The 19,119-nt window shown below is 47.0% G+C and overlaps 1 protein-coding gene across 1 annotated transcript in view; it reads left to right on the top strand.

Moving 5' to 3' along the window:
• Positions 1–19,119, top strand: part of IGF2BP1 (insulin like growth factor 2 mRNA binding protein 1) — a 1,614,238-nt gene that overhangs the window by 136,796 nt on the left and 1,458,323 nt on the right. The window lies entirely within an intron of this gene.

Here is a 19,119-nt window from a genome sequence, read left to right as displayed (position 1 = left end):
CGGTGCTAATATATCTGCAAAAGTCTTATAAAATTCTGATGTGAATCCGTCAGGCCCTGGTGTTTTGCCGTTCGGCAATTGTTTGATAGTGTCTACAACATCTTCCACTGTGACTGGTCGGGCCAAATATTCCCTGTGGGCATCCGATAGCCATGCGATTTCTACGTCTGCCATGTATGTCAGCATGTCGTCCTGTGTCGGTGTTGGGCGCGCTTCATACAATTGACCATAAGAGGCCATGAATTCTCCCAGGATCCCTCTAATGTCTCTCGTGACTGTACCCTCTCGCGTTTTGATCGCTGTGACATGTTGCGGTCTACCCGTGCATATTTTCTCAGCCAGTGTCTTGCCCGGCCTCCCTCCTTCTCCATACACTCTGGCCGTTTTGCGTTTGGTTATGTAATTGAGTTCATCTAATGCGAATTGTTGGTGTTCCTGCAGTAGCTTTTTGATATTTCCCAATAGTGTAATGTCCCTTGTCTGGGCATATTGCTGTTCTAGTGCCTGTATAGCTGTTTCACGTGTTGTCAGTTGTCGCCGTATGTCTCTCAGAATACCCGTAGTGGTGCCAATGCATACTCCCCCTATCGTGGCCTTGAACGCTTCCCATAGTAGGCATGGGTCGTCCGTCGTAGGGTAATTTATGTCAAAGTAGTCCATTATCGCCTTGTGGATAGCGTCTGCATACAGTGGGTCTCTCAAAGCTCCCGCATTAAATCTCCATGTGAAGGGCGGAGGTTCGTAATGTGGTATGTGCATCTCTAAGAGCACAGGACTGTGGTCAGACAACGTTCTCGGCAAATGACTAATAGAAGAGGTCCATGTCACTACTTCTCTCGTGCCCAACCAGTAATCCAGTTGTGACCAACTATTGTGTGCCGCAGTGATATGTGTAGCAACCACCTCCCCCGGGCTTCGAGCTCTCCAGATGTCTGTAAGTGCATCTCGTAGAGTCAGTCTCGCGCGCGTATGCGGTTCTAGTGTGTTCTGTGATCTATCCAATCCATCTTGTAGTGCGATGTTAAAGTCTCCACCCCATATTATGTGTTCGACCTGAAGCTGTGCTATGTTTTGCCATAGTTTTACATAGAACCCCGGGTCATCCGTGTTGGGACCATACGTGTTTACCAATGCCAGTTGTCGATGCCTCACCATTCCTACGACAATAACGCTTCGCCCTTCGGCATCTCTATGTACTGCTGAAATCTCAAAGTGCACTCCCCTCCGTATGAGAATGCTGACACCTCGAGAGTATGTGGAGTAATTAGAGCTGGTAACAGATTCCTCCCATTTTGCCCCCAATGTGCTGTCCGTGGTAGTCGCCTGATGCGTTTCCTGAAGAAACGCTATGTCTACGTGCAATCTATCAAAGTAGGCAAAGAGCTGACGTATCTTTTTTGGATTCCCCAATCCACGAACATTCCATGTGATGAATTTCAGTGCGGTGGATCGTGCCATGTCAGTTTGTTGGGAAGCTATCTTGGCGCTGTGTGCTATAATTTACAACAGGTGTAATGATGCGACAACGCTCAGTTTTTGCTTGTGTTGTGCAGTGTTTTCCCGTTTCCCTGGTAGGAACAGAGGTCGCAATGCTTCTCAGACACAGTGATACATTTCGAACACCCCATAATACCTTAATCCTCCCCCCACCCACTTCAGCACCCAAACTTTGCCAAAGCCATCCCTTGAATAGAACAAAACAGTCCGTAGAACTGTAACAGGGGCGCACCCGCTTGGGGGTGTCGCCAGGTACACACTTCTCCATCCACATAGTGGATGTGGACAGGTGCAAATGCCATTCTTCGATTACTTGTGTGTCCAACCCGTGCCTCCACCTCCCGTCTCCCTCCGCTACCAGCTGTTTCAGCAAAAATCATGGAGCTTTCTAATACTTATCACTTACAATATTACTCAGTATATACATTTGTGGGCTGCACCCCGAACCTTTCCTTCCGCCCTTTCCCTTTGACCCGTTTAGGTCATCCAGTTACTCACTGTTCCATGCACGTGGGTGGTCCCAGATCTCAGCCTGGGTCCGCATGTTGGGCCCCACTGCTTTGTAGTTCATGGAAGTCTCTCACCCCACCTCTCTCTATATCTTTCTCATTTCTCAGCATGTACGATTAGTTCTTGGTTTCTTCAAATTTTTTTATTTTTTTGGGGGGGGGTGGTTGGGTATATACGGTGCAGCCTTATGCATGTATGTTACCTCGAGGTCTCAGCCTAATCAATCATTGTCACTCGTTTGGTCCTCACGGTCTTGTGTTTTTTGTCGCTCTCCCAGTTTTTTGACGTATTCGTGCGCCGCCTGGACATTGAGAAGGACAATAGGTTTGCCTGCCGAGGTGATCTTGAGTCTTGCTGGGTAAAGCATCGCGTACTCAATACCTAGGTCCCGCAATTTCTTCTTTATCGGTGCAAATTCCTTCCTTGCCATTTGTACCGCCATGGTGTGATCAGGGTAAAATTGCAAAGTGTTGCCCTGATATGTGATGACACCCTTTTCCCTGGCTAGTCTGAGAACAGTGTCTCTATCTCTGTAGTTTAGCATACGGGCGATTATCACACGTGGTTGTGCTCCTGGCTTTGGCGTCGGCGCCAAAGAGCGATGCGCTCTTTCCACTAAGAAGACTGACGATAGTTGGTCCACTCCGAACAGCTCCTTCAACAGCCTCTCTACGTAGTCCTCCATTTTACCTGTGTTTGTGGACTCCGGCAGGCCCGCTATTCTTACGTTGTTGCGCCTGGACCTAGCTTCTTGATCTTCCACCTTAGCGCGTAGTATTTCCACTGTCTTTTCCAGTCCGCTACAGACTTTTGACGTGGTTGCAGATTCATCTTCTACTTTCGATATTCGTTGTTCCGCTTCCACCAGACGTTCGCCATGTTTGTCAAGTTTGGCGGCCATATTGTCCATGCGCAGCACCACGTTATCTAACTTATTGTTCATGTCATGCAGACTTTGTTGGATAGCCCGTAGGATCTTCTCCATACCTGTCCCATCACAGACCTCGCTGTCACCCTCTGTGTCTGACGTTCTTGTGGCGCTGTGAGGCTGCTTTTTCGCTTCAAACTGCAGCTTCGTTTGCTGTTTTTCTGGCTTACCCATGGCGCAGGAGCGTGGTAGGGCGTTTCGCCGCGCTTTTTCTGTAGTGACACTGTCCAAGTCTCTTGTCGTTTGTGAGGGACGGTTTCTCGGCGTATATGACCTTTGAGGCCCTGTACTATTCATCAGCTTCACTATAGGTGCATTCTGGTAATGCGTCGGTTTTGACAGTAGAAGTACTCGTTGTTCCTACGTGTAGTCGTATCTCGCTAATAGGTCTCCAACTGCGCGTGGCAGGCTGTGCTTGAAGTTTTCGAGATATGTCTTCTCACTCCGTTATGCGCTGCTGTACATGAGCCAGCATGAAGGCTCCCTCTTGTCCGGCACGTGTATATGAGCGCTCAGTCTCTCTGCGCTATGCATGCATTCGCCCGGATTTTGTTTCGGGGCACTCGTAGCAGGGCTCCGCTCAAAAGTGTAGCTGCACGTTGATCAGCAATTGGCGCCCCTCCCCCTTCTCACGCGCTACAGCAGCCTCGCGATGTGCCCGGTCTGGCGCTTCAATCTTTAAATTTCTCGATCAGTCAACCTCCATACAGCCATCTCATACCTGCACATCAGCAGTAGTCGCGCATGTCCTCTTGTTGAGTCCGCTGTATCGAGGTGAAGTCCCGATTCCTGGCTCCGTCCTCTCTTCAATGTATGCGTTCCACTGCGGCCGCCATCTTGTCTGTCCTGGAACGCAAACCGGCGTTTTGTCTTTCCAGCTTTCGTGGTACTCTGCCTCCGTTGTAGGACCGTCCGGAATGGTCGTGCTTCTTCGAGGCAGCCAGCTGTTCAGGTCTGTACACTCCCTATTGCCTCCGGTAGCTGCGGGGGACAGTCGCTCGAAACGCCTGTGACCGCCATCTTGCGTCACCTCGCTCACCTTCGCCGTTTTTCGGGAGTTAGTGCTTCGTCTCCAATTTGTCTCCTACACATGCCGCATCATTTGGTAGCTACCGATCTCCAATGTCCTTTGGCTACATTTTTGGCGCTCCGGTGGCGATTTGCACGGGTGTAAGACGCTGTTCCAGCACCCGTCCGGCGGAGCTGACTCACGAGCCAACCATCCCGCTGTGCGCCCTCTAGCGCCCCCGATGGTGCCCTATTGTTGACCATTAAATGTTGTGCTTGATGTTATATGGTATACTGGGACCACGGTTGTAGCTTCTACTGTCTGGGATGGATTTATAGTAAAAGATGCTATTACACAGGAGTATAAAGACATTATCGCCAGTACCTGTGTGAATAGCACCAACAAGACTTACAGACTGAAATGGATGCGATTCTGTCTCTGGTGCCGTCAAAGCAACCTCCATCCGTGTGTCTCTGCTCCTGAGCAAATCCTACCTTACCTTCTGTCCTTGGCAAAATCAGTACTGGTATATTCTTCAATTAGAGTTCATCTAGCAGCTAATTCTCGATATAGACACTCCCCAAAACGTCTGTCTCTCTGTTATATCAGAATTGTACAGCATTCATGAAAGGCTTGTTTCGCACTTATGCACCTGTTAAGGTTCCACCTCCTGAGTGGCACTTAAATAAAGTCCTGTCGCAATTGATGAAGCAACCCTTAAACCCATCAATAGGGCTGACATAAAACACTTGACGTGGAAAGTGGCTCTTCTACTCGCCCTAACATCAACCAGATGGGTTAGTGAAATATAAGCCTTCACTATAAAACACCCTTTCTTCGTTATACAAATTAAATGGTTATCCTCAGGACGAATCCCAAATTCATCTCTAAGGTTCCTTCGCAGTTCCATTTAAGCAAACCTGTCATTCTCAGAACCTTCTTCCCTGATCCTGCTACACCTAAGGCACAAACTCTACACACTCTAGACATCAAGGGGTGTCTTAAATTCTACCTGCAAAAAGGTATCCGTAAAACAGTTCAACTGGTCGTAGCCTATGGACAAGGTCGTCAGGGCACTGCTTATAAAGCTACCATAGCAAGATGGCTAGCAGCCACAATTAATTTGTGCCATGACAAGGCAGGCAAGCCTTTGACAAAAACAGTGAGAGCACACTCCACAAGAGCAGTCTCTACATCGGCTGCTATGTTTGCAGGGGTAGCACTGGAAAATGCTGCAGAGCTGCTAAATGGAAAATGATACACACGTTCATGCAGCATTACTGCCTGGAGTCAACGCAACGTGCTGATGCAGCCGTGGGACAGGCAGTGATTTGTCTTTTGTTTCAGTAAGGTGAGCCTCTTTATTTGGAGGATTTCTTTTCTGTTTTCAATTGACCTACATTTTTTAATGGGCCATAATTGTTTATAGAAGAAGGATACTTGTTTAAGCTTATGGTAGAATTGTTCATTCTACATGTCCATGCGTTTATATGTATATAGTTATAAACCAGCGCTTTCATAGAATATTTCTTTTGTGAATACAGTTTGATGAGCTAATGGTACTACCCATCATCCACTAAGGGTTCTTACTTGTTTTAGATTACTGCTTGGTACTCAAGCATGTGAATCTATGAAAGATACCCAAATACTGGATAAGAAATAAGTTACTTACCTGTAACTGCAGTTATCAAGTATTGGTATCTTTTATAGATTCACATGCAACCCACCCTCCGAACCGGAGAGTCTCCCCTTATTTGATATTCCTATCCACACTTGTGCTGAAAAATCTGAGGGATTCAGCCTGTCGTGGGAAGGTTCTGGAGGGTGCTGGTTACTGATTGGTTGTACTTAAAGGTTGGTCTTTTTTAGAATGGGAGGTAGATATGCTATTAAATGCATGGTTGCTCCCATGATAGCCTATGGAAATCTTTAATTACTGCTTTATGTATATTACTGTGGGACTCCCACTTCGACAACAGGGAATGATTCAAGCATGTGAATCTATGGAAGATACCAATACTGGCTATCTGCAGTTACAGGTAAGTAACTTATTTATTTTCTAAAGTGATATCTGAATATGTGTGCCCTTGGGTAATGTTTTAGTCTCCACGCCAGTCATGCTCTTTATGATGGACACTGTATCAACTTGTAACAAAATGTTTACTGCATTTATTTTCATGTCCTGTGGTGGCTCTGTAATGCTGGCATCTTGAGTCATAATGTTGCTTTTTAACTACTTGCCTTTTGAGAGATCAGGATGTTCTTTAGATAAGGAGTCGCTTGAGAAACGGATGCCTTTTGTGGTTTCCCACTTTTATTGCTTCAATTTACAGCACAATTCTGTTCTACCTCTCTTTCAGTTTGCCTGTTGAATGATGGGTATGGCTACAGATGGCATTCACCCATTCAAATGATTTCCTTAGATCTGTACATCTTTCGGATGTAGCTCCACACTCCACATCCATTGAAGTTTCCACCTAGTGCCTCTGGAGGGTTGTATACCTGCTCCTGAAACATTCTTATATAATGTGTGCCATGCTGGTCTAGACTCAGACATGGCAAGTCGTGCAGTGTAGGAGTACCTTGAAGTCGGCAATTTCAGCAATTAAGTGCAAGGCCCCACACAGTGCATCAGGAGCACTTCAGAACACTCCTTGTCTTTCAGGCTTTTGGCAATGAAGATCTCAGCCTCTTTCATTATGGACTAACGCCCAGAAAATGCAGTGTTATGCCCAGCACCAGAGCATCAATGAATATGCCATTACTTGCAATGCTGTGACTCAATGAGCTCTTTCCCTCAAACTATAATATGGCCTTATCTGTGTGAGGTGAGGGCTTCCGAACTGGAGGAGCCAGCAGAACTTCACACCATGTGGCATACAACTCAGGTAGTGGGTGATGACCAGGGGGAACCTATCGCTGGTCATCTTTGTTAGTAATTGGGTTGTTGGTTGACTGGGGTGTAAGCCCTGGCCAAGCAGCAACCACGGTCCTAGTTGGGGTAAGTAGCAGTCAAACCCTAAATTAACCTGTGCGCACCCTCTGGTAGCTTGGCACAGCGTCGGTCAGGCTTAACTTGGAGACAGTTTGCAAAGTATTTGTGCAACAATTCAGTTCTCTTTTTTAGGGCTCGCGCCCTGCGTTGCACTGCGTAAGCAGTGCTTCACAGCGCGAGGCATTTTGTAATTAAAAACGGGGTTTTAGCAGTCACCTAGGAATCGTACACGACACGCTCGTGCGCGTGCGATTCCTTTTGTGGTACCCCATTGGCCTTTGTGTGCGTCTTATTTTAAAAGACTGCACGCAATTGGCCCAAAGCATGCGCAGAGCTCCTCCCATGGCCTATTGGTGTCTATTGCGCGCACCAAGCGCGTAATCGACACCAAAGGCCGTGGGAGGCGCTATGATTGTGCACACACCGGCGCGACGTGCGTGCCACTTGTTTAATGAAGGTGCCTTTTGTTCAGGACTGGTTATTGGCTGTGAAATCGAGCCAATGCATTTCTTAATGTCTGTGTCACTACATGTCTACAGTCGTCATGGTAAAGTCTCGTTATTACCCGATGCCTTAAGCTCATTTGTCGGTTAGCATTACTATTGGACAGGTGTTGTGTGAATAGAGAGAATTTACCATTTCTGACTTGTACAGTGCTCATGGTTCAACGCATCTATGTTCAGCATTGTAAGCCACGCTAACTTCAGTCTAAAGATATCTGCAGTCATCCATACTATTTTCGATCCCAACTATTCATTCCATTTAATGCCGACATATTTTCAGTACATCACTTACTTTATGAGTTGCTGACCCGCCGACCCTTGAGGCTTGTGGGTTTCCTGCTTCTACCATAGCTGTTGGTAGTTCAGCGTTGGGAACAGTAAAATCTGAAAAAGATGTGGTCTGTCTTTACGACGAGGCACATTGTGGTTTGGAGGTAAATCGCATCTCATTTTCAGGCCTAAGAACATGGCCTCGGGGAGAGATAGTTTACTGCAGACGGTCTTAGCCAGCCAACGGTCTCCCGCACCACAATCAACCGAGGTAAATCCTTGCTAACCTTGGATTTATTATATCAAAACAACATTCTGTATGACTTACACGTGAATTATCGGTGTGCGCCGCACTGTTAGTTTGCTTCTGGCTATGTTATTATTGTTCTTGCATAATATACAAATACCTATCGTACAGTGTGAATATACATGATGTTTACATTGGCTCCCTCCTCTGATCTGGATTGCGCAGACTTCATTTGCAATTTGCACACAAATCAGCAATTGTTTTCATTTAGATGTCCAAGGAAACTGAGCTCTAAAGTTACCTTTGCTTTTCTCAAATGATGCTGCCTTGTGCTTCTAGATCTTCATGTGTAGGACAGGTTTGAGCAACCCTTCACTGTAAACTTTAATAATGCGAGACCTATTGCATTGCAAATGCTTTTTTTTATTAGAAAAGGTCCATACAGCAGCCAGTGTAATGAGAATACCCTGAGCTTCACCCCTCCCATCTCATATCAGATTTTTACTGCATGTCATGTGAGAAGGGAATCAATCCCAGAGCGCTGCTGTCTCTTCTAACAGCTAAGTCATTTTTGCACTTCATGCCTATTGCACTTCAACAACCTCTATTTTAGCCTTACCCTAGACTGTGTTTTGAGTTATTCCACCACTGTCCCTGGATCTTCAAAAAGGAGCCTATTAAAGACATCTGAGTCATGTGGCAATATTAGAGTCTTTACTGATGATCAACACTGATTGTGCCTTTGCTGTCTTTATCCAGCTCAAAAGACTGTTCGATTTGGGGGACATTTTCAGCCAAAACACTTAATGACCGGGAGGAAAGACTGCCAAGGTGGCTTAAAAAAACCAACACTACAAACCCCCTTTTCTTAGGATGAATCTTTGGTAAGCATCCGTCGTGTGCAGGAAAACAAAGTGCATCAGCGCCATCTGGAGAATTCCAAGCTAGAAAAATGGGCCCCTTCCACAACGGAATTGGTTTCCGCAAATGAGCCATTAGGAAAAATCATAAGCAAGTTTTGAAAAAAATCAGGCAGAACCACCTCTTCCTCGCCTGAACACGAATCTAAAGAGATAATACATATCTTCATCTATGCTCCCACCATCCTTTCCTCTGGTAAAATAAAGGCAAAGTCAACATTCCCATTGTTGACGACCCCACTATCAAAAGTGCTTTTCCCTTCAAAGAAACCTAAACACCTCCCCCCTTCGACTAATCTTCATCTAAGGAAAAAGAAGCAATTGCTGACAAAACCACCGTCAGTGATAACTCCTTTGATGGCAAAACCCACTATGAGCCTGAAGGTGGCAGTCCGTTGACTATTGTTCCATCGACGAAGACCTCACTGGCAACAGCCCTGTATATGACCATCCTTTTGACATTTGTCCAATCGACGATGGACCCCAGATCAAGGGAGAAAAACTTTCTCCAGTATTAGGGTGTCTTTCAAAGATTCACATGCTTGAATATTCCCCGTCGTCGGAGTGGGAGTCCCACGGTCAATAAAATAGCAATAACATACTAATAATATGTATATGTAAAACATAACAGATGAAATACAGATTAGAAAACTGGCAGTAAATGCCTAGACATAAATCCTCATAGGAATACATGAATAGAGAAAAACACTTGTAGCCTATTCCTGTCATTATGTTGGTCCAAACTGTAGCCAATCAGGCGCCAGCAGCCCTCCAGAACCTTCTCCTCAGAGCTCAGCACCTCAAATTTTCTACTGCACGTCGTATGTAAGGGAGTCTCCCATAGCTGTGCTCAGTTTTCCCAGTTTCTTCAGGTTTTCCTGTGCTTTTCAGAATGTCTACAAGTAAGAAATCTCTCTTCAGACCTTGCTCTTCTTGTGGAAAGCTGCGTCTTTATTCAGAAGATCCACACAGTAAGTGTATTTACTGTCTTTACCCCGACCATGATGTGGGAAAGTGTAAGTTCTGTAGAACTTTCTCCACAAAAACTCTAAAGGACAGGGAAGGACGTCTTCTGTTATGGCTTCAGAGACTCAAAGACAAGGATGGTGTACTTTCTGATGCCGAAAGTTTCACTTCTGGTCGTTCCCAAGCAGTATCTAAACGTGGTAGTGTGCAGGAGTTGCCCTCACCTTTCATCAAGAGGAAGAAGATGTGCCTCTCTTTGGCCCCTGCGGTGTCTTCACCACTACCTACTACGTCCACGCCCACGAGACCTGGCTCTCAGGCGTCTACTGCATCTTCTGCTCATGTTTTTGTGAAAAAACATGCTTCTGCGTCGACGGGAGCGTCGACAGTCGTTCCGACGACGAAATCTGCCGTCTCTGGATCATCGACAACGACGGTGACTACGACGTTTGCTTCTGGATCGTCGACGACTGTCTCGTCGACGTCATCGTTGTCGACAAAGGTAACACTTAGTTTCAAGACTGTACCGTCTGTCATTCCGATTGCATCGTCGTCGACGAAGAAGCCTCCCCCGTCGACGACCAAGTCATCATCGATGAAGGGTGTGAAGAAATCACACTCGTCGCCAGCCTCGTCGATGACCCCGTCGACGACCGCACCGCCGACGACCGCACCGTCAGCGACTCCGTCGGCGATTGCTCCGTCGACGAAAAAGAAGTCATCTTCGTCGCGTCGACGAAGGCAACATTGACGCCATTACCATCGACGGCGGTACTGTCGACCATACCGGATTCTGCCAGTGTGGCTCCATCGACGACTTCTTCTACGTTTGCCTCTCTGCCATTGTTGCCATTGTCGTCCACTGGATCTGCCGATGTTGAGTCTCTTCACCAACGCCGCAAGGTGCCTGTGGACCAGATTTCCATCACCAGTGATCCACAGCCTCCCTCGCCCTTGTTTGCCACAGACTCGGAGCAGGACTCAGAAGAAGATGTACACAAGTCTTTTAGAGCAGCACGTAGTCCATCTGATTTGGTCATCAAGTGCCCGGATTATAGTAACGATGATGAGGACCAATATTTCCAACAGGAAACTACGCCAGTTCAAGCTCCTACGGCGACGTTACCCTTGTCGCTCATCTCTAATCTCCAACATATGTTGGACAACTATAATAGACGTTTTCCGTCATCTCCACAAGTGCCTGCAGCCCCTTCTATTCTACCGCCGGTTACTGTGCCGGCTCCGGCTCCTCTGGCACCTCTGCCTACTTCTGCTCCTCAAGTTCAAACATCTGTTCGGATACACACGACTGTGTATGATGACGAAGAGGATGAGGGTTCTCCAGACCGCGAAGATGGTGAGGTTTGAGATGATGATGATGACGATATGGCGGAGTGGGATAATTACCAAGTTCAAACACCGTCCCCATCTCCGGTCACACCAGGGGATTCTCCTCCTGTAGATATTGCGAGTTTCCATCATCTGATGGATAGGGCAGCCCAACGCTTCAAGTTGCCTAGAGTCCAGAGAGAGAAGGATTGTTTTCTCTATGATTTTAAAAATCAGCCATTCAAACAAGTCTATACTGTGCCCATTATTGACTTTATCTGGGCTGAAGGAGTAACATTGATGCAGACCCCAAATACACTTCCGGCTCAGATGCCCAGGTTGGAAAAGAAATACAAAGCACCTGTCGGCACTCCAGCGTGCCTCATTGGACAGCAAAAACCCGATTCAGTGGATACACAAGCAGCTCAGCGTCGTTCGCGGAATCCTGTGTCTGCTGTTACTGCCCCACCAGATCGCGAAGGTCGTCGCATGGATGCTATAGGCCGCAAGTTTTCCACGATGGTTCCACCACAGTGAGAGCGGCCAATGCTTTGGCCATTTTGGGGCGTTACGACCGCCAGATGTGGGCGGACATGACCGCTTATGTGGCCTTGATTCCGGATGCTTCAAAGGCAGAGGCTTTGCAACATCTCCAAGAAGGAGAGAGAACATCGGAGGAGATAATTGATTGTGCCGTTGACATCGCGTGTACTGGTTTCCGGCAACTCGCTGGAGCGGCTGTTCTACGTAGGCAGGGTTGGTTGCGTTATACATCTTTCCGACAAGAGGTGCAGGCAGAGATCCTGGATATGCCGTATGATGGCGAGTCTTTGTGTGGGGCTCATGTTGATGTAGCGTTACAGTCCATCAAAAAAGACACTGACACTGCTCGCTCTCTAGAAACTTTGCAGTTTCGGAAAGAGCCCTTTTGGGGTGCACGTGGACGCGGCACCTCGTCTACTTTTCGAGGAGGAAACAATCAATACCGTTCCTACAACCAAGGCAACCAACGCTATTCTAACACCCAGCAGCAGTCTTCCCGACAGCAGTCTTCTAAAAGCTATAGAGGGAGATCTTCTTACAGAGGATCTGCTCCCAAGCGACAATGACTTGCCTTTACCCCAAAAAGTTGGAGGTCGAATCTCCCTGTTCTGTTCTCAATGGTCCTCCATCACCTCGGACCGTTGGGTTCTGGACATCGTAGAGAAAGGCCATGCTCTGGAGTTCATCAAACTTCCTCCGCCCACTCCACCTTCCGGCCCGCCACTAGCACACATCAGGGAACTATTACATCAAGTTCGCCTTATGATACGGAAGGGTGCCGTCGAAGTGGTACCCAAGTCTCAAAGGGGAAAGGGATTTTATTCCCGTTTTTTCCTTGTCATAAAGAAGACGCTGGATTGGCGGCCGATATTGGATTTACGAGCACTCAACAAATATCTCAAGTGTCAATCCTTCCGCATGTTAACGCTGGTGGAGATCTTACGACTACTCTCAATGGGGGATTTCATGGCAACTATCGACCTCCAGGACGCCTACTTCCATGTCCCTATTCTCCCACGACATCGGAAGTATTTACGTTTCCGCGTGGGATGGAGGGATTTCCAGTTCATTGTACTGACTTTCGGCCTACGTTCAGCCCCTCGCGTCTTTACGAAGGTGTTGGCTCCTGTGGTAGCTTATCTACGTCTTCAGGGTGTACAGATTTTTCCTTACCTGGACGACTGTCTCCTAAAATCACAGTCTCGTACACAGCTGCTTCAGGTCACTCGCCTTTGTCAGGAGGTGTTTCGCTCCCTCGGTCTATCCATCAACATGGCCAAGTCCCAATTGCATCCAGCAACCTGCAAGAACTTTTTAGGGGCCACGTTAAATACGACTCTTGCAAAAGCATTTGTGTCTTAGGAGCGGCAACAAAAGATTCTTCAATTGGTGTCTCTTTTGCGGACAAGACAGTCCGTTTCAGTCCGACTATTGAAATCATTTCTAGGAATGGCGTCATCGTGCATTGCATTGATCCCAAATTGCAGACTACGGACACGTCCCATTCAAGAGGAACTGGATGGACAGTGGCGTCAGGTCACCGGTTCCTTCAACGACATAGTCTGTGTCACCACCCGCATGAGAGCGGTCCTCAAATGGTGGGCGCAGCCATCCAATCTTTCAACAGGGTCGTCGTTCCTTTCCATCACTCCGGAACTTACTCTGACGACGGACGCCTCGTTGGAGGGATGGGGTGCTCATCTTCAAGGCCTGTCCATAAAGGGCAAGTGGACTTTGCCTCAGAGAGCCTGGCACATCAACAGGCTGGATGCATTATATAAACATGCAGGGCGGAACAAAGTCTCCAATCTTGTCGCATCTGGCGCAGTCGATCTGGGACTGGGCTCTAAGTCACCAAGTCACTCTCACTGCAGTCCATCTACCAGGAGTTTCCAACATCCTAGCGGATTCCCTCAGCAGGTCCACGTCATCGACCCACGAGTGGGAGTTACACCAACAATCACTCGAGCTGATTTTTCGGAGTTGGGGGCATCCACCGCTGGATCTATTTGCCACACCACAGAACTGGAAATGCCCATCTTATGCAAGCTGGCATCCCCACTGAGGGTCACAGGGCAATGTCCTTTTGATGAATTGGTGCAATCTGTTTGCAATCCCTCTGGTGCCTCGGGTATTGTGGAAAATGCGGAGACAGCCTTGCCACATTCTTCTGATCGCCCCCAGATGGCCTCGTCAGGCGTGGTTTTCAGAGCTACTTCTTCTATCCCAGTGCGAGCCCATCCGTCTTCATCCTCGGGTGGACCTTCTCATGATGGACAAGGGTCAGATTTGCCATCCAGACCCCTCCTCTCTGAATTTGTCAGCTTGGAATCTGAGTACCTTGAATTTGCTCACCTAGCCATCCCACCAGACTGTAGAGACATTCTCGCTCAGGCCAGAGCTCCGTCAACTGTTAAAACCTATAAACTTAAATGGAAGAGATTCTGCCATTGGTGCGCAGCTGCTAGGGTCCATCCCATTCATTTCACGCCTGCGCAGCTCCTTCCATTATTTTTGCAACTTGCTCAGTCTGGACTCTCGCATTCAACTTTGAGAGTTTTTTCTGGCGGCAATTTCCCGCTTCCGCCAGGATGGCGTCACTTCACTCTGTTCTTCCAGGATAAAGCGCCAATTTTTCAAAGGATTATTTCACAAATTCCCACCGATTCAGCGCCCTCCTCCTACTTGGCACTTTAACATTGTGTTGTCACAACTTATGAAAGCACCTTTCGAACCTATACACAAGGCAGACTTGAAGTTTCTCACTTGGAAGGTTGCTCATCTCCTTGCGCTGACATCTTCTCGTCGCGTAAGTGATATCCATGCCTTCACTATAAATCCTCCATTTCTGCAGTTTCAACCTGACTGTGTAGTGCTTCGTACTAATCCCACCTTCCTGCCTAAGGTGCCTTCAGATTTCCACATCAACGTACCTGTTTTCTTGAAGACTTTCTTTGCTAATCCACAGTCTTCAGCGGAGCAGCGTTTGCACTCCTTGGACATTAAAAGATGTTTGAAGTTTTACATCAGCAGAACAGCCCCTTTTCGCAAAGCTGATCAACTGTTCATAGCTTATGGACGTTTCCACAAAGGGCGTCCAGTTACCAAACCTACAATTGCTCGTTGGGTTTCCTCTGCCATCGCTTTCTGCCATCAACAGGCAGGCAAGCCTCTACAGTCTTCAGTGAGAGCCCATTCTACCAGGGCGATGTCGTCTTTAACTGCCCTGTTCGCCGGTGTGCCGCTGCATCAGATCTGCAGAGCAGCCACGTGGTCAAGCAGGCACACGTTTACGAAACACTACTGCCTGGGTGCCATCAACGAAGCAGACACTGCAGTGGGACAGGCTGTGCTTCGCAATCTTTTTCAATAAGGTGATCCTCTGTCTTCCCTCCTCCATTATGGTTTACTTTATTACTGTGTCTTGCATGACTTTATACATATTTGGTCTCATAAGTCTATGCATGTATATCAGGACTGGGAAGCTTTCTTCAGATATTACTGCTTTCTATTCTATATTCAAGCATGTGAATCTATGAAAGACACCCTAATACTGGAGAAGAACAATTGTTACTTACCTGTAAACAGGTGGTTCTCCAGTATTGGTGTCTTTCATAGATTCACATGCGACCCGCCCTCCTCCCCTCAGAGGCTCTCTTCTCCTCATAGACTCTGTGGTCACTCTTGTGCTACGAAAATCTGAGGTGCTGAGCTCTGAGGAGAAGGTTCTGGAGGGCTGCTGGCGCCTGATTGGCTACAGTTTCAACCAACATTATGACAGGAATAGGCTACAAGTGTTTTTCTCTATTCATGTATTCCTAGGAGGAATTATGTCTAGGCATTTACTCCCTGTTTTCTAATGTGTATTTCGTCTGTTGTGTTTTACATATGCATATTATTAGTATGTTATTGCTATTTTATTTACCGTTGGACTCCCACTCCGACGACGGGGAATATTCAAGCATGTGAATCTATGAAAGACACCAATACTTGAGAACCACCTGTTTACAGGTAAGTAACAATTGTTCATCATGTGCAATCTTTCTTGAGCATACACCTTCAAGCAAAATTCCATCTGTCACCTACCAAGCACCTGTAAACTCAACTAGCATAGAAGTATGATGCAGAGGACCCCTATAGTGCAGCATACAGCCCAGGCAGAGAGAGATAAAATGCCAAAAGACAGAAGAGGAGCGGGTTGTTTATCTCAATAAAAATACAGAAAAAACTGTTGTAGTATCATCCAAACTATCAATGATTTAGATGGCTAGAAGATTACACCTAGTAAGATTGTCATAATGATCTTTATGGGGAAGACTGAGGTATATCGTTAACCTCCCATGATTTATTTTCGAATAGATCTTACCAAAAACAACTGTCATATGCTGGGAGGCTATTATATCCATTTCCTTACCCTGTGTATTGGCTTCCACTGAGCATGTTCCTCTTTCTCCAAAGCAAAAAACCAAAACATCAGCCAGAACCTAAGCAACCCGCTGACATAGCACAGATTGTTCCTCTCACAGCAATGCCTCAGGAGCCAACCATGCCGATCTGCCCCAAGACCTTTACTGGCACACACATTTGATGACTGCCAGTATTCATATGATGATATAGTAGAACTACCAGAACCCTCTTCAAGGTGAAGAATTAGATTTATTTATTTGAAACGTTTTATAGAGCATGAACAAGACTCAAAAGTGTATCAGAGCAACATACAGAGTTAGCACCAGCAAGTATACAAACATAAACCAGGTAAGTGAAGTTACAAACTATGGGAAAACATTCAAAATTAAAGAGTATAGTGTTTCGGAGGTGCCATAGAGCACTCCTAGTAAAACATCATACACTAGAAATGACCAAGATGTGCGATGTGCCACAAAGAGTTTAAGCAGAAATAAGGAACTAACAGAATCCAAACAGTCCAATGCAGTTAAAGGAGCTATCTGGGACTTGAACAAAAAGAAGGCTGACACATATAATGGAATATCAGTGAAAAAAATCCAAAGTTTTTGTTCTTGACAAAACGCACAAGCATGATCAATGTGTTAACATTCGTTCATTAGTAGCCTTTTGACCCGTTTTTTTAAGGAGGTCTTGGATGTATTGGATCTGATAACGGATGGCAGGGTGTTCCAGATTCTCGGAGCAAGACCAGTGAATGCAAGGTTGCATGATTTTTTCTTTTTGAATCTTGGAGTTTTCAAAAGCTGCCGCAAGTCGGTGACATGCGATCAAATTTCCTCGAGCCCGTTTAAAGGTCTGGCTAATGCATTCAAGGTAGCACTGAGTGGGGCCTAGCTAGCTTTGGGAAGTCCTGCTAGGGTCACCAGCCCATATTCCAATCGAGAGATAATCAGAGATTGAACCGCCGGCCTGAGATTTTCGGGGGTTGGAATGGTTTGATTTTCTTCAGTGTGTTGAATTGGAAATGGCACCCCTAGTAGTAGCACTGATGTGAGCTTGCATATTTAGGTGTTTATCCCAAGGTGATACCTAAGAATTTGGCAGAGTCTACAATATGAGGTGTACAGTTCAGAGCAGTTAGGTGTTTAATCCAGTTAAGGGTAGGAGCAGAGTGATTAGGTGGGGTGATCATAAGAAATTCCATTTTGAGCATATTTAGTAGGAGATGGTTCTGAGCTAACCATTGTTGAGTTTGGGCAAGTGCAGCATTTAAAGTTTTTATGTCCTCGTGCGAGAAGATCTTCGGGTACAATTGCGTATTATCCGCATACATGTGGTATTGAATGTTCGCTCTGTTCAGAATGACTGCCAGAGGCTCCATAAACAGGTTAATGAATACATTATCACTGTACCAGAGCACCCCCTCAGTAGACTCTATGTCAAGCGACATCACCAGATTTCACGTTCTTGCCAAGGACGTATCTAGAAGATTCAAGGACGAAAACTATTTCCTACATGATTTTAGAGAGCTTTCTATGAAGTTGTGTCAAAGCAGCATTGATCATAAATCAGCCATATCTGTCAGGAAAGCTTAAATTTAATGGAGACGCCAGCAGCTGTGGCAGCGTAATAACAAGACTAGATAAGAAGTACAAGAAGCCTGATAATACCCCAGCTTGTCTTGTTGGCCACCCCAAACCAGATTCAGTAGTTCTGTAGTAGGGGAATCTCTGTTATAGTCATAATCTAGTGAATAGTCCCGCCCATATGCGTGGACCCTGGAGCAATCAAAAATAATCTCTTAAGGTATCTTAAAATGCAGAACTGCACAGACACTTAAGAGAGAATTAAAGACAGATAATGCAGCCTATATCCACAGGCTACACTGTCCAGTACTTCAACTAGAAATTCCACCAAAAATCCACAAACAGCAAAGCCTGTCCAGATTTCCCTTGCTTTAACTGCAAAACCCCTCTGGAATGATAGAGAGGAAGACATGAACAGACAAGCCCCATAGGCTGCCATTATGTGGCTCATAACAGGATACTGTGCCTTTAAGAGAACTTTCCAGAACTTCACAGTAGCCCAGAATGCACTGCAGGTCCCTTTTACTTTCAGTTGTTTTTTCCGGCTCCTGCAAGCAGGACCCTGGAGCATTGAGCTCTCCCTTTTCAAGGGTTTATTGGTGATTTTTTTCACTTTGTTCACATATTTGAGTACTTTTCTGAAGTACTTTGAGGCTTTGCTTCCTGGTGTGTGTTTTGGGGCACTCTTTCAGGTCAATATGCCTGCATTATTCGACAAATGCCCTGAGTGCTCCAGGAAGAAGGCCAAGTCGGACCCACACGAGGTGTGTATCATCTGCCTTCCTTCATCTCATGTCCCAGAGGAGTGTGACATCTGCCAGGGTTTCTCTGGCAGGACCCTGAGGGATAGGATGAAGATCAGGCTTCAGGGCCTCGAAGACAGAAGACTGAAGGCACAAGGTGGGTCTGGAGGGGCTTCCTCTGCCCATGCTGTGGCCTCTGGGGGGCTCCCCAGGGGCAGGAAGACCAGCAAAGGTCCCCATTCTCCGCCTGCGTCGATTGCACCGACGACAGCGTCGAGAGGGATGACTGCAGTCTGTTCCCCGTCTCCCCAGGGCTCTGGGTCAAAGTGGCGTCGCCGCTCGGCGTCGAGGGAACTGAACAGACCGCCGTTGAGGTCTCCTGTGACGATGTCGGCGGTGTCGTCGAGGACTCGACATCGAGAGGTGGACCGGCGTCGGCGCTCGCTGTCACGGCGACACTGCCGTTCGCTGTCGTCGAAGAGGAGAAGGTCGTCGTCGAGGGGATCCTTGACGACGAGGAGAAGATCGCCGCCGTCGGGGCATGGGAGGTCACCGTCGAGGCATAGGAGGTCGCCGTCGAGGCGTAGGAGGTCGCCGTCGAGGCGTAGAAGGTCGCCGCCGAGGCGAAGGCATTCGACGTCGAAGAGAGTGCGCTCACCGTCGAGG

Source organism: Lissotriton helveticus, chromosome 5_1 (assembly GCF_964261635.1).
Source record: "Lissotriton helveticus chromosome 5_1, aLisHel1.1, whole genome shotgun sequence".
NCBI classification, from domain to species: Eukaryota; Metazoa; Chordata; class Amphibia; order Caudata; family Salamandridae; genus Lissotriton; species Lissotriton helveticus.
This window is presented reverse-complemented; position numbering and strand designations above follow the sequence as displayed.